This window comes from Eptesicus fuscus, chromosome 1 (assembly GCF_027574615.1).
Source record: "Eptesicus fuscus isolate TK198812 chromosome 1, DD_ASM_mEF_20220401, whole genome shotgun sequence".
In the NCBI taxonomy this organism is placed as follows: Eukaryota; Metazoa; Chordata; class Mammalia; order Chiroptera; family Vespertilionidae; genus Eptesicus; species Eptesicus fuscus.
This window is the reverse complement of record NC_072473.1, coordinates 101,911,301-101,927,023: the sequence shown is the minus strand read 5'-3', so window position 1 is coordinate 101,927,023 and position 15,723 is coordinate 101,911,301. Positions and strand designations below refer to the sequence as shown.

At 40.8% G+C, this 15,723-nt stretch overlaps 1 pseudogene; it reads left to right on the top strand.

The window, feature by feature from the left end:
* Positions 1 to 1,822: 1,822 nt before the first annotated feature.
* Positions 1,823 to 2,418, top strand: LOC103298445 (60S ribosomal protein L15-like; annotated as a pseudogene).
* The last annotated feature ends 13,305 nt before the right edge of the window (positions 2,419 to 15,723 follow it).

Below are 15,723 nucleotides of genomic sequence, written 5' to 3'. Positions count from 1 at the left end.
GATGGCCAGCAGGAGAGGGCAGTTGGGAGGCACCCGGCCTGCAAGGGAGGGCAGTTGAGAAGGACCAGGCCTGCAAGGGAGGGCAGTTGGAGGTGATCAACCCTGCAGGAGAAGGCAGTTAGGGGTGACCAGGCCAGCAGAGGAGGGAAGTTGGGGGCAAACAGGCTGGCAGCAGAGTGGTTAGGGTGTGATCAGGCTAGCAGGCAGAAGCGGTTAGGGGCAATCAGGAAGGCAGGAAGGCAAGCAGTTGGGAGCCAGCAGTCCTGGATTGTGAGAGGGATATCCGACTGCAAGGTTCATTCCTTGAGGGGTCGGACATTCCTAGAGGGGTCCCATATTGGCGAGGGTACAGGCTGGGCTGAGGGACAACCCCCCTCCGTGCACGAATTTCGTGCACTGGGCCTCTAGTTATATTAATAAAGAGAAGAATTAGAAAGCTAAAGGACTCCTTTGCAAAGATAGGCAGAGTGCAGGCCTTTAAGTAATGAAAGTTCATGCAAATCTCACTACAGCACAGGGAGCTAGGTATCACTGCCTAGGTCAGGTTACACTGATGGTGAGCTGTGAAGTATGGAATTCATCCCCATTTTTTTCTGATATTAAGTTTCATGCTTATGTTACCCTCACTATGCTGCCCTAAACAGACCATCCCTGGATGCTAGAAAATGATGATGTATTTGAGAGGCTATTTTTTAGCATAGTGCAACTATCTTTTATGTGCAATTTCTTATTAGTCTGGCTTTTGAAAGCCCACCTGAATAGTTTCTGCTTGTTTGTTGTTGTTTTTTCTTTCAAATGCACTCTGACCTAAGTTGAAATGGATAACTTGTTGCCAGGATATCTCTGTAATAATCAGACTGAAAAGTAAATAATAGCAAACCACCACATTCATCTAGCTCTTTGTGCTGCCTGCATTTTTTTTATTAAGCCCATTAATTTTGAATTTTTCTTTGGGTCAATCTAGAGAAGAGGGAATTCTATTAACAATCACTATTCTTTATATGGAATTTATTTATATTATTTTCAATTATCGCTCCCAGACATTTTAACACACAGTCTACATCCATTTTGGTTAAACTGCTTGTGGCCATATAACCAGATAAATAGCAATCTTAACCGTGTGCAGAATTGAAACTGACAAGAACCTTTACAAACTTAGTAATTTTCCAAATAATAAAAAAAAATTGTGAAATCAATTCTTGTCCTCTGAAATGCCACATAAGAAATCTCTAATTCTCTGATATTTTCTCACATAATCCCACAGTGAACTTGTAGAGTAGGTACTATGATTATACCCATTTTACAGATAAGGAAACAGAAGCCCAGATAGGTGAAATGACTAATGTAAAGTCACACAAATAATGAGTGATAGAACCATGATTTAAACACATCTCAAATATGTGCTCTTTTTGCCTCAGTTTAAAAATAGCTAGGATTTCAGTGTAACTTTCAACTTTAGGTATAAGTAGACAGAAATATTGCAAGGATATACTAAACCTGAACATTTCTATAATGAACTTGACCAATTCACTTTTGGAGAACATTCTATCCAAGAATAATAGAATAAATATTTTGTACACATGAAACGTGAACCAGGATAGAACATATTCTGGACCATGAAATAAGTCTCAATACATTTAGAAGAGTTCAAGTAATATGAAGACTGTTCTCTGACTACATATATTTAAATTTAAAATTCAATGATGGAAAGATCTCCTGAAAATGCCTAAATATTGAGTCACTAAATAATATATTTTAAGTAAACCATGGGTTAAAGAAAACTAGAGCTTTCTGTCTGGCTGCAGCCAGAAAGTAAACCAAGATGGATGCTTACAAGTACATCCAGGAGCTATGGAGGAAGAAGCAGTCCAATCTTATGCACTTCCTTCTCAGGGTGCACTACTGGAAGTACTGCCATCTCTCTGCGCTCCACAGCCCCTCCCCACCACCACCACCCGACAAAGCATGCAGGCTGGGATACCAAGCCAAGCAAGGTTATGTCATATCTCTGATTGGTATGCGCCATGGTGTCCCCAAACGCCCTGTTCCTAAGGGTGCGACCTACCACAAGCCTGTCAATCATGGTGTTAACCAGCTAAAGTTTGCCTGAAGTCTTCAGTCTGTTGCTGAGGAGTGAGCTGGATGCCACTGTGGGCCTCTGAGAGTCCTGAATTCTTACTGGGTAAGGGAAGATTCCACCTACAAATTCTCTGAGGTTATCTTTATTGATCCATTCCATAAGGCTATCAGAAGAAATCCTGACAACCAAATGGATCCACCAAATCAGGCCACAATCACAAGATGCGAGGGCTGACATCTGCAAGCTGCAAGAACCACAAATTCCACCACATTATTGGTGGTTCTCGCCATGCAGCTTGCAGAAGTTGCCGTACTCTCCAGCTCCACTGTTACCGCTAATGTAAGTAATGTTTGTAAAATTCTTACCTAATAAACAATTTAGGACAGTCCGAGAGAGAGAGAGAGAGAGAGAGAGAGAGAGAGAGAGAAACTCCAAAGTGCCCAACCGGTGTGGCTCAGTGGTTGAGCATCTATCCATGCACCATGAGGTTGCCAGTTCAATTCCCTGTCAGGGCACATGCTTGGGGTGTGGGCTGGATCCCTCATGGGGTATGTGTAGGAGGCAGCCTATCAATGTTGATGTTTCTTTCTCATAAATGTTTGTATCTCTCTCTCCCTCTCCCTTCTTCTCTCTCTAAAATCAATAAAAAACATATTTTAGAAAAAGAAAACTTGAAGGTGAAATTAGAAAGTACTTTGAACTAAATGCAAATGACAACACAGTATATCAAAATTTGTGGGAAGCTGCTAAAGAAGTAGTTATGGGAGAAGGGCAAATTATTACTAGACTCCTATACAATATAGTCCTCTGTTATCTGCATTTCACTTTCTATGTTTTCAGTTACCCTCTGTCAACCACGGTCTGAAAATATTAAATGGAAAATTACAGAAATAAACAATTCATAAGTGTTAACTTGTGGGCTGTTCTGAGTAATGTGATGATACCTTGCACCTGTCCACCCTATCCCACCCGAGATGTGAATCATCCCTTTGTTCAGCATTTCAGCATCTCCACATTGTATATACTCCTTGCCCTTTAGTAGCCATCTCAGTTATCATATCTACTATGAAGGTATCACAGTGCTTGTGTTCAAGTAACCTTTATTTTACTTGATAATGGCCCCAAAGCACAAGAGTAGTAATGCTGGCAATTCAAATATGCCAAAGAGAATCCATAAAGTGCTTCCTTTAAGTGAAAAAGTGAAAGTTCTAGACTTAGTAAGGAAATAAAATAAATTATATGTTGAGGTTTCTAAGATCTACAGTAAAAACAAATCTTCTACCCATGAAATTGTGAAGACAAAAAAGAAATGTGTGCTAGTGTTGCTGTCATACCTCAAACTGCAAAAAGTTACCACCAGGGTGTATAATAAGTGCTTAGCTAAGATGGAAAATGCATTAAATTTTTGTGTTGAAGACATGAACAGAAAATATATATACAATTCAGTATCTGAGGCTTCAGGCATCCACTGGGGGTCTTGGATTGTATCCCCCATGGATAAGGGGGTGTATTACTATATTAGAAAAGAATAGAGGTCTCAAATGAATGGCCTCAGCTTCTATTTTAAGAAACTAGAAAAAAAGAACAGGTTTAAACTGAGAAGAATAAGCAAATATGACAATAGAACAGAATAGAGAACATTTTGCAAAGTTTTTTCTGAAGGGACCAGATAGTAAATATTTTAGGGATTAGATTTTTTGTTCCAACTACTCACCTCTGCTACTTTGTCACAAAATCAGCCATAGACAATACTTAAATGAATGAAGCATACACGTGTCCCAATAAAACTTTGTTTATGGACACTGAAATCTGAATTTCCTATAAGCTTCATGTGTCATGAAATATTTATCTTTTTCTTTATTCCAACCATTGAAAAATATAAAAATCATGCTTAGTTTGAAGACCATGTAGAAAACAAACACATAAGAGAAATTCATTGAAAGGAGGTGAGATTATTCACATCTTCACAGAGACTAAAATATGGCCATGTTACCTTGCAGGAATTATAGTTATGCCATCCAAAATACTAGGAAATGAGAAGGGGGGAGAGAGAACAAAGTGAACTATTGATAGGGAGGTATAAGGAATGACTTGGAGGAAATACCCTCTCTCTTCGATGTGAGTCAACAGAATTGAATATGAGAGGAGGAGGGTTGGCAGGTCAGTTTGGGAAGACTTTTAATGAGGTGCTAAAGAAAATTCCTTTCTCCAACTACAGCATCTTGGCTTCTCCAGCATCATTGCCCCTCCATCCCCTTGTGGAGGTGTCCAGAGTGGTGCTTTGTAGGGCTAACATTGATTGAAGCAGCGCCTTGACCAAGCAAAGCTAAAGGGTATAGCTCCTCGTTGTCCATTAGGAGGGTACATATAGGGAGGGTAGAAAGCCTAAAGTAGACCACTGGATATGTGTTGCTCAGGGTTAATAACCCAAGCTGTTACATTTAATCTCTGCACAACTAAAGAAACATTCCTATATGTTTAGATACACGTGAAAGGAATAAACTGCATACATTCCATAGTCAGTGAATCACAGGTGTAGAGGCTCTTGGATTTGGCAGCTACTGGTAGATTCAAATGATGTCACTGAGAAGCAACAGTTTTAGCAAATAGTTTCCCTATTTGCTGAAACTTGGAGGGTGTTTGCTAATATTTGGGACCAAGAATATTATATAGTGTTTAATTTAACAGCCCCTGGGATTTCATGAGCTTTCTAGATTTTAAAATCATCATCTACGAAAAGCAACTATGTCTTGATTTCAACATGGCCCTGAGTTATTAAAATGGCTATGACTCTGAACTAGTTGTGTATCTGTGGGAGTTTGTGGCTTAGGAGCAACACTGCTGTCAGAATTCTTCTTTTTTTTCCCCTGGATATTTTCTAGTAGCTCTCTAGGGTCTAGGCCTAACAATATAAAACGTTGACTCTTTCCTTTACTTTAGTCTTCCCTGAAAAGAACTTCCAAGAGTGCCTCTAGAGCCTGCCTCAGTGGTGTGCAGCCCTCACTGTTCAAGTTACTTCTCTTTAGGTCTGACATAATTCCTTTGGGTTAGTGTTCTTGCTGAAACCTTGAGTCCTAGGTCCAGAGGTATTTTGTATATGCATAGGGTTAGAAACTGAATCTGACTAGAAATTGGTGTCTCATTTACTCCTATTAACCAATTGGAGGAAATAAAAATGTAAGTAGGTTCTTACCCAGTGATCAGAATTAACTTTCTTTAATTCTTAAATTCTAAGGTTCAATACACTTAAATTCTAAATGTAATCCCAATGACTATTTATATAAAATTCCCTATATATGTTAAATATATATCTCACTTATATGATAAACAAATATCATATATATATATATGGGTCAAGCTACCTCCACAGAATGACAGATTTAGGAAGGCTATGTGTGATGACAGAATCAGGACCTAACCATGAAAGCTGGACTGAGTAGCTTAATTAAATAATATGAAATTTAAGGTGAGTCAACAGTGCAATTTGCCTATCCATGGACTTCTGTGATAGTGAAACTTGCTCTCTTGAGTGGCAAAGTGAGTTCTGCACTGTTGTGGGCTAGTGTGTTAAATTCTGGCTGCTACACTGGGCTAATGGATGAAGACATATATGTTGCAATTTTTTCTAAAGAAAGACATCAGAGTGCTAAAGAGCACTTAAAACCATCCAAATGAGAAAAAATTGGGAAGGATGAGAGTTATTGTCCTGGAGATGAACAACTTTAGAGCACAAGTATGCCCAAGAACAAATGGGGAGTAAACACGTTAAATCCCAACTGGAAGGGATGGATGGAAGGTGCAGTACAGAATAATAGTAAGCACTTTCCAAATAGGGGAAATTGCCCCACATGGCAGTGATTTGTTAATCTCTGGAGGTACTTGAGCTAGTTATCCACTTGGCTGGGATCCTGAGGAGGATACTCAAATGTCACATGGATGTGACCCAGGGATCCATGGCACATAATACCATGGCACTCCTCAACATGTAGAAATAGTAGAGAATCTCCTCTAGGACATTCACATATAGTTCTATAGATACTATAAGATATATAGGTATATAGATATATGGATATATGGATATATATCTCAGATGTAATGATTCAGTAGAAAAGATTCAGGACATTCACATATAGATCTATAAATATATAGATATATGGGTGTATAGATATATATTCTCAAATGTAATGATTCAGTAGAAAACTTGTTTGGTATACATCTTCTACTAGAAAAGACAGAGATATTCTGCGACATTCCCAGATCTAAAGAAGATAGAATAGTCCTAAGGTAAACATGGTCATCATTTTTTTTAGCAAGGGCTTATCTCCTAGTCTGCTATGCTATTTCATAGTCTAGGCCTTTCAATACTCCCCAAATGAACTGCAATTGAAGTGTTGACAAGCTTGAAGAAAGTGGTCAAAAGTAGATTGAAACTCTGTCAACAAGAATGTTTTTACATGTGGCTGAGTTGAGGGACATCTAAGAGTTTAGACATCAGGAATTGCTCTGAGTCAACAAGTTTAAATCCCCTTGGAAATAGTCTTTCGACCTCTTGTCCTTGAGACATGTCTATCGAAGACTTGCTGTGGTTCTGTGTCTTGTTCTACAAATCAGTACTCCCTCTAGACATAGTAGTGCTAGTTTGCTCACCAGAGAAAACATTCTCTGGATAGAAATAGTCATTTATGCAGGTGACATGATCTTCTAATTTCTGGAAATAACTTTTTAAAAATTTTCTATATCTCTAGGACCTTTCTTTCCCATCCTTCCTAGCCTTTTTTTATTCCAAATGAATTATTTTTCAGTGGACATATTTTTACAATAAAGACAAAAAAGTGTGCTTTGTAAGAATGGTGAAATTAGCGTTCTTCTTTCAGACAAGGTAAGTATCAGTTTTTTCAAACTGTAGGAAAGTCATGGAACTACAGTTGATCTACTGAGACTTAGCTAAAGCTAGTCTTTTCAGTTGCTATTTTTGGTTTACTTCTTTACTCTGCTGGTTTAAACCTGTCTTAAAGGTATGAATAGCATGGGGTATCACAAAATCTGGAACATGGTAGAAAGTGGGCTGAAAAAAAAAGTGGTTCTTCATTCTATAACAATACCACTTAATGAGTGAGTCAACCAACATGCCTTTCAGACACTGTTAGAACCACATGGGGCCTTAGAGATCATCTAGTCCTATCCCCTCATTTATACCTGAGGCCCAGAATGGGACTGACTAAGCTAAGTTCACAAAGGCTAATGAAGATCAGACTACTGTCCAGGTTGCCCAAAGGCCTGTTAATTACTCTTTCTACTATGCAACCAAACACCCCAATGTAAAGAAATTATACATTTGCAATAGAGTAGGCCAATGACTCTATCCAGTTTTATGGTTTAAATAATAACAGTCACTGTTCATTGAGTACTTTATGTGGGTTATCTCATTTATTGAGCCACAACATGTAATAAGGAGTCTGATTCCATTTTTTGATGTTTGAATATGGCAGCTTTTAATGCTCACCCTTTCCCCATCCCATTATTCCCCACATTTGGGCAAGCTGATAAGAAAGCTTGGATGCACACTCCTTTATTATTGGCAGGAGATTCAAATCATACAAACTCTTGGCCCTGTGTGGGAACCCTCACTTCTACCCACCGTCTAACCATAATAAAACCCCTGCCCAGTCTCCATTCCTTGCTTTGTAAAGCCATTTTGGACCAGCTTGGGAGGCTCTTCCTACTCTTTCCAGAAAAAAACACCATAAAGTAATTAGCAAACTTTTCATAGCCTCTTGGTGTGTTTGGTATCATCAGTCTTGGCATGGGAACCAAATTTGGAGTAGATGACTACAGCATAACTCTGAAGTATGTGCTATTATAATCAGCATGTTACAGATGAGGAAATTGAGCACTAGAGAGGTCAAAGTAATGCACAAAGGCCACAAAAAAGGCTTGCAAAGTTACAGAAACTACTTCTGAAAATAAATATAATGCTAAGATTTCAATGCAGAACCTAAGAATACTATGGCTAAGAATAGTATTCTATGGCTACTGTGTACTATCGAAATGTAAGCAAGGGATTTAAGAAAAATCATAATTTTTAGGCAGAGTTCTTATGCAAGGTCACACAGCTAGTAAGTAATGTAACTGATTGATACTCAGGCACTGGGACTCTAGAATCTACATTCTAAACTCCTCAAGCTGAAATCTGTCTTATTGGAAAGCTTGGACTCTTTCCACTGTGGCAGGAAAGTAAACTTTGGTTGATGAAGCTGTAGAAAGGCTATGTATATTCAAAAATAACAATAAATACTAAGCACTGTGCTAAGTTTTAAATTTAATCTTTATTACAAGTCTGTAAACTGAATACCATTTTTATTCTCATTTTACAGATAAGGAAATTGGAGGCTCAGTGAGCTTAAGAAACATGCCAAGGTCACACAGCTAGTAAGCAAAGTAACTGACTTGGAAAGCTTTGTGGGTTGATGTATTAGAGGTCATAATCTAATGTTCATTTGTAATATGGGCATTTTGGATTCTCCCGGGTCTGTAATAATAAAAGTAATATTTCTCCCTATTGAGCAGTAAGCCATTTATAAGCATTGTCCTATTTAAATTTAGAGCTATGTTATAATGTAATTACTACTTTTATCACCATTTTACAGAAGAACCACTTGAGTCTCAGAGAGGTTAACAAAACATGTTCAAAGAAAGCCAACTAATGTATAGACCTTGGACAGAGCTGTGATTTGAAGTCTGTCTGATTATAATGCCCAAACTCTGAAAGCCTTACTTGCTGATTTTATAGCTTGAGCCCTAATTCTCTTCTCTGCCCACTGAAAGTACACACTATCTATCAAGGACCTAGCCATATCTTTAGGATTTTAAAGCACAGCCAGCTGCACTGCCACGGCCCTCCCCCCATCAGCACCTCTTGAGCTGTTGCAGCATATTCCTCCTCAGCACCTCTTGTCAGATTCCTCATTCCTGCTGATTTCAGGGACTGGATTGTCACTGGAATTGCCATTGCTGCTGTAGCTACTCAGGCAGCACATGCTGCAAGTCCTTGTTATCTCAGGACAGCTCTTTTTGGTATGTCAAGGATTTATTCAGTATAAAAGGAAGAAGCAAAGGAGAACCTTCTGCTGCCCATACTTTTCTCTTCATGAATATCTCAGAGTTTGTAGCCCTGGAAAAGGAACTGAAAATTCACATACCCAGAAAGAGAGTTCTGCGTGAACCTACAGAAAATGGATAAGAATGCACCTATTAGGGGAGCCTCAAGAATGGTCCTCAGAGACCCATAAGCCCTGAAAACAAATGCAACCCTACAAAAAGATCCAAAAAGTGGACATAATTCCTTCGGTTTTCTTTCCCCAAGATTAGAATGTGATTATCACTATGTTACCATAAAGGAAGTTCATGTTCACACATGATGGAGACAGTGCACTAGGACTTATGTGGACCCAAAAAGAATGGAAAAGCATCATCTGTAGAGTTAAGCTTCTGTTTTTCCCACCTTCAGAAAATTATAGATTTCAGGGTAGTGGGCAACAGGGAACATAGAAGCAATGAAGGTACTTTTATAGTAGTAGAAAGCGCCCTGAGTTGATGTGAGGCAGGTCTAAGTTTCAGCTCTGCCCTTGTACAGCAGTATGACCTTGGACAATCCCTCTCCTTTCTCTTCTCAGGCCTTCAAGTACTTCCTCATTGGAAATTCAGTGATGTGTGCTCTTGTTTTCTCTTTTTCAAAATTTCTTGCAGCTATAGTATTATTTGATTTTATTTAAGAAGGTGACAAACTTTCCTCAGGTGCCTCAGAGGATGTGCCTGCCACTGTGCAACTTCCTCAAATAGAGCTACATTCAAAGAATCTAGGGAACACAAAGGCAGGGAGAGTCAGGGTAGGTATCTCAGAAGAGGTGCCTCTGAATCTATGCCCTGGAGGATGAGGGGCGGGAAATAAGACCAGGCAGCAAAAGGGCACAAGCTCTTCTGAATCATCTGAAGTTGTGGAAGGGCCAACAAGTACTCATTTCCAGGAACCTGGGAACTATAAGATAAATTTGGTATTGCTGTAGGTAGGTGTGTGGTGGTAGAAAATGAGGTTAGATAGCTAAGAGGTCAAGACCAAGTCATGGATGGAGTTGAATGGCTTGTCAAGGAGTTTGAACTTTGTTCTATGGGAAGCACAGGTTGCCAACAAAGGTTTTCTAGAAGTGCAATTGCATAATCAGATTGGTTTTTTTCTGCAAGAACATCACTCAATTCTCAGTATGGAGGATGAACTGTAGTGGGGAGACTCTGGAGGTCAGGAAGCTAGTTAGGATGCTAGTTATATTGCAGACAAAGGACAAGGGCCCTCTGGTGGACAATTATCTCCATCTCCTAATATATGATATATATGATATATTCACACCCTTGTTTAGCCCTCTCCCCTTGAGTACAGGTTGGACCCAGTGTCTCACTCTTAAGAACAGGATGATGTCACTTCCAAGATTAGATTATGGAAAGACTGTGACTTTCGAAGCCAGCTGCCTTGTTGTAACCTGCCCTCTGGAGAGGTCCAAATAGCAAATAAATGATGTCTCTGGTCAAAAGCCAGCTAAGACCAGAGACCTGTTCACAGCCACTTGAGCAAACTGGGAAGTGGGTCTTCTGAGGCAGGTCAATAGCCACATCAGTAACCATGAAAGCAGATCCTATTCCAATGGAGCTTTGAGACAACTGTACTCCCAGCCAAACCCTTGACTGCTGTATTGTGAAAGACCCTGAGCCAACTACACCATGACTGGATTCCTAGCCCACAGAAATGGTGAGATAATAAGTATCTATTGTTTTATGTTGCTAACATTTGAGGTAATTTCTTACAAAGAAATGGATAAATAATACTAGCCCCAACTAAGGCAATTAGAATGAAGAATAGATGGATTCTGGAAATGGAAGCAAACTTAGTTGGAGTGTGAGAGGGGAAGAAATGTGTGGGTAGACATGGATGATATTTAAATGAGGCAGAAAATAGAGTAGAAGGTGTTGCTTTATTGAGGAAAATGATGAGTTAGTTTGGTCCACTCAATGTTTGTGGGCCTGTAGGACATACTAATAAATATATTCAAGAGGCAGTTGAATCCAAAGGTCTGAGGCTCAGAAAAACCATATATATGGACTGGATTCCTTTATCATCAGACAAGTGTTGTGTCCTCTCTCTCTCTCTCTCTCTCTCTCTCTCTCTCTCTCTCTCTCTCTCTCTCTTTCTTTCTCTCTCTCTCTCTCTCTCTCTCTCTCTCTCTCTCTCTCTCTCTCTCTCTCTCTCTTATGTGTATCTTCTCCCAAGCAGTTACCTCCCATTCTAAAACACTTTTCTTTCACTTTGTAGCCATATTTGGGTCCCAGTTTTACCTCCTAACTGATAACTCCAAATATCAGTGAATCTCTCTCCACCTTTCAAATTTACCTGAGCCTTCTCCAAATGGGAGAAATTCCAGTGGAAAGAATGCTCTGTAAACCTGCCATTGGCTTCTCCTACTTGTAATCATTGGCAAAATCTCTAGAGTTCATATGTAGTTTATACACACAGCCTAATTTATTCTTGGTAAATAAATCATATAAAGTAACAAAGCAGGAGAGCTTGTTACAGGAAGAAATCCAGTACATGGAGAGTCTAGAAAATGTCAAGTTGACCCAAAGATCTTTTTCAGGAGTTGTTGGTGGTGAGGGTGTTTCTGTCTAACCTGCAAAATGTAAACAGAGCCTGCAGACAGACTGAAAGACAGCTCTATCAGCTCTGCTGGAGGTGTTGACACCACTATCCTACCCAGGGTGTGAGCACAGAAGTTTGTTACCATTCTAATTTTGCTGAACTGTTTGGGGCTTTTGACATTACAGATATTCTGTTCTTGTACATAGAGACTCAGAAGAATCTTAAAGTTAGAAGGCACCTTAGAGGTCTTTTTAGAACAGAGTCCACAAAATAATTCCGGATATTTAAAACTATGTATTTGCAAATAAACAATGGTATTTCAATTGAACAATTAATAAAGCAACAAATAAAATTATTTTTAATTGAACAATATTAGTAGATGGAATTAAATTTTATTATATATAAAACCACCTTAAATATGTGGAACAATAGTTCATTTGAACAAAAGTGATGTGTATATGAATGATTGTGTTTATGTACAGAATCGTATAGTACCAAACTGAAGTCACATATAAAAATCCATTCTCTTCACCTTAAAAAAGCCAGTGTCTGTGTTCTCTATCTCTATTAATGTTGCAACCCTCTCTATGCACCCCCACACAAGGTGAAACAGAGAATCCTATCTCTTGATCCTACCACTTCTCATTTTCATTGTTACTACCCCCAATCAGGTCTTTCTTACCTGAACCAAAATGAAACAGCCTCTTGGCCAATTCCCCCACCTCCAGTCTCTTCTAGTTCCAATTTATCCTTCACACTGCAGTCAGCTCAATTTTGATAAAGCACTGACCAAAATCCTTTTGTGGTTCCCACTGAGTACAGAATTAAAGTTCAACACCTTAGTGTATCATTTAAGCCAGTGATGGTGAACCTATGACACGCGTGTCAGCACTGACACGCGTAGCCATTTCTGATGACACGCGGCCGCTGAGGTGGCCGCATGCCGAGGATGAAACATTTGCTGCTCCTGAGGATGAAACATTTGCGAAATAATGTTTTTTCCTCAAAGTGACACACTACCCGAGTCATGCTCAGTTTTTTGGCGAAGTTTGACACACCAAGCTCAAAAGATTGCCCATCACTGATTTAAGCAGAAACTTTTCTACCAATTCAGTTCAATTTCCTTAACATTTCTTTACCCCCTTTCTCTGCAGCCATGCTATTTAACCACATGAAGTTCCCTGACTTCAACATATATGAATAAATCTTTTTCATGCCATTCTATTAGCCTGAAATGTCCACTACTTCTCTTCCTATAAAAGACCTACACTACCATTTGACCCAATGATCCCACTTCTAGGAATATATCCCAAGAAACTAGAAACACCAATCAGAAAGGATATATGCACCCTTATGTTCATAGCAGCACAATTTACCATAGCTAAGATTTGGAAACAGCCTAAGTGCCCATCAGCAGATGAGTGGATTAAAAAACTGTGGTACATCTACACAATGGAATACTTCGCTGCAGTAAAAAAGAAGGAATTCTTGCCATTTGCAACAGCATGGATGAACTGGAGAGCATTATGCTAAGTGAAATAAGCAGTCAGAGAAAGATAAATGCCACATGATCTCACTCATTTGTGGAATATAATGAACAACATAAACTGATGAACAGGGACAGATCCAGAGACAGAGAAGAATCGATCAGATTGCCAAACCTTAGAGGGATGATAGGGGAGTGTGGGAAAAAGAGGAGAGATCAACCGAAGGACTTGTATGCATGAATATAAGCCTAACCAATGGACACAAACACCAGGGAGGCGAGGGCATGAGTGGGGGGGGGGGGTTGGGGAGGTTAACCTTTTGCACTCGGATGTCAAGTGTGACTTGACACGGTTAGCATCAGTAGCAGCTCTTTTTATACTCTTTGAATGTATCAATAATTTGAAATGTAAAAAAATCCAAATAAATAAGTTTGTATGAAAAGAAACTCCAGTTTTTTATTCTACTGCCACACTTTGTAAAATCTGGGGTATTTAAAAAATTAAATCCCAAGTAGAATAAAGGAATCAAGAAAAAAAGCAAGCAAGTGCAAAGGGTTAATGGAGGGATGAGGACACATGTAATACCTTAATCAATAAAGAAATTTTTTTTTTAAAAAGTCCTACATACTCTATACAATTGAGCTTAAATTGCATCTTCTCTACCCTTTGGGACAGCATGGATAGACCTGAAAATATTATGCTAAGTGAAATAAGCCAATCTGAGAAAGACAAATAGAGGCCTGGTGCACAAAATTCGTGCACGAGGGGCGGTGTCCCTCAGCCTAGCCTGCACCCTCTCCAATGTGGGACATCCCTCTCACAATCCAGGACTGCTGGCTCCCAACTGTTCTCCTGCCTGCCTTCCTGATTGCCCCTAACCGCTTCTGCTTGCCAGCCTGATCACCCCCTAACCACTCCCCTGCCAGCCTGATTGATGCCTAACTGCTCCCTTGCCAGCCTGTTTGCCCCTAACTACCCTCCCCTGCAGAGCTGGTCACCCCTAACTGCCCTCCCCTGCAGGCCTGGTCCCCCACAAGTGCTCTCCCCTGCAGGCCTGGGTCCCCCGCAACTGCCCTTCCCTGCAGGCCTGGTCGCCCCCAACTTCCCTCCTCTGCCAGCCTGGTCACCCCTAACTGTCCTCCCTTGCAGGCTTGATTGCCCCCAACTGCCCTCCCTTACAGACCTGGTCCCTCCCAACTGCCCTCCCCTGCTAGCCATCTTGTGTGTTGGAGTGGTGGTCAATTTGCATATTATTTTTTTATTAGATAGGATAGAGGCCTGGTGCGTGGGTAGGGGCTGGATGGTTTGCCCTGAAGGATGTCCCAGATCAGGGTGGGGGTTCCCTTGAGGTGTGGGGTGGCCTGGGTGAGGGGCCTGTGGTGGTTTGCAGGCTGGAAACACACCCCAGCAACCCAAGGGAGGCCCTGGTATCTGGGATTTATTTATCTTCTATAATTGAAACTTTGTAGCCTGGAGCAGAGCCACGCCTACTGTTTGTTCCGTGACTGCAGCCATTTTTTGTTGGGATTTATTTATCTTCTATAATTGAAACTCTGTAGCCTTAAGAGGAGGCCAAGGCAGGCCAGGGCTGCATAAACTTGGCTTCCTCCATTGCCAGGGGCAACTCAAGCCTCCTGCTCTCTCCAGCTCCTTGGCTGCCGCCATTGTTGTTGGGATTTATTTATCTTCTGTAATTGAAACTTTGTAGCCTTAAGCAGAGGCCAAGGCAGTCCGGGGCAGGCAGAAAGCTTGGCTTCCTCCCTTGCCAGGGAAACCCAAGCCTCTTACTCTCTCCGTGGCCACAGCCATCTTGGTTGGGTTAATTTGCATACTCATTCCTGATTGGCTGGTCGGTGTGGCTTGTGGATGTGGCGGAGGTATGGTCAATTTGCATATTACTCTTTTATTAGATAGGATATCACTTATTTGTGGAATCTAATGAGCAGAATGAATTGACCAACAAAATAAGATCTGAAACACACAGGCATGGGAAAGACTGACATACCTCAAGGTGGGTTGGGGGGATGAGATGAGATAAATCAAAGAACTTATATACTTACTACAGGCCTGGTGCACAAATTTGTGCATAGGTGGGGTCCCTCAGAGTGGCCTGTGGAGATCGGGCTGAAACCGACAATCCAACACCACCTGCCACTCCTGCCTGACGCTCCCACTCATCCTGGCCCTGCTGCACCTGACACAGGCTAGATCCCAATCAGCCCCAATCAGGAGAGGCTCACGCTGCAGCAGGGGTGCTCACCAGCCATGAGCCTTATGTCTGGCACCCATCCTGAGGGAGGTGAGGGAGGCCAGGGCTAGATCAGCCCTCCAGGTGGGTGGTGGGATGCTCTTGCCAACCCAGGATCCAGATCCATCCACTGACATTCGAGTCCAGTTGTCAGAGCCACCTGGCAGCTGCTTTTATATCGTTTCTTCCTTATGGAGCATCTAGGGACTTCCAGGAGGCCTGTGGA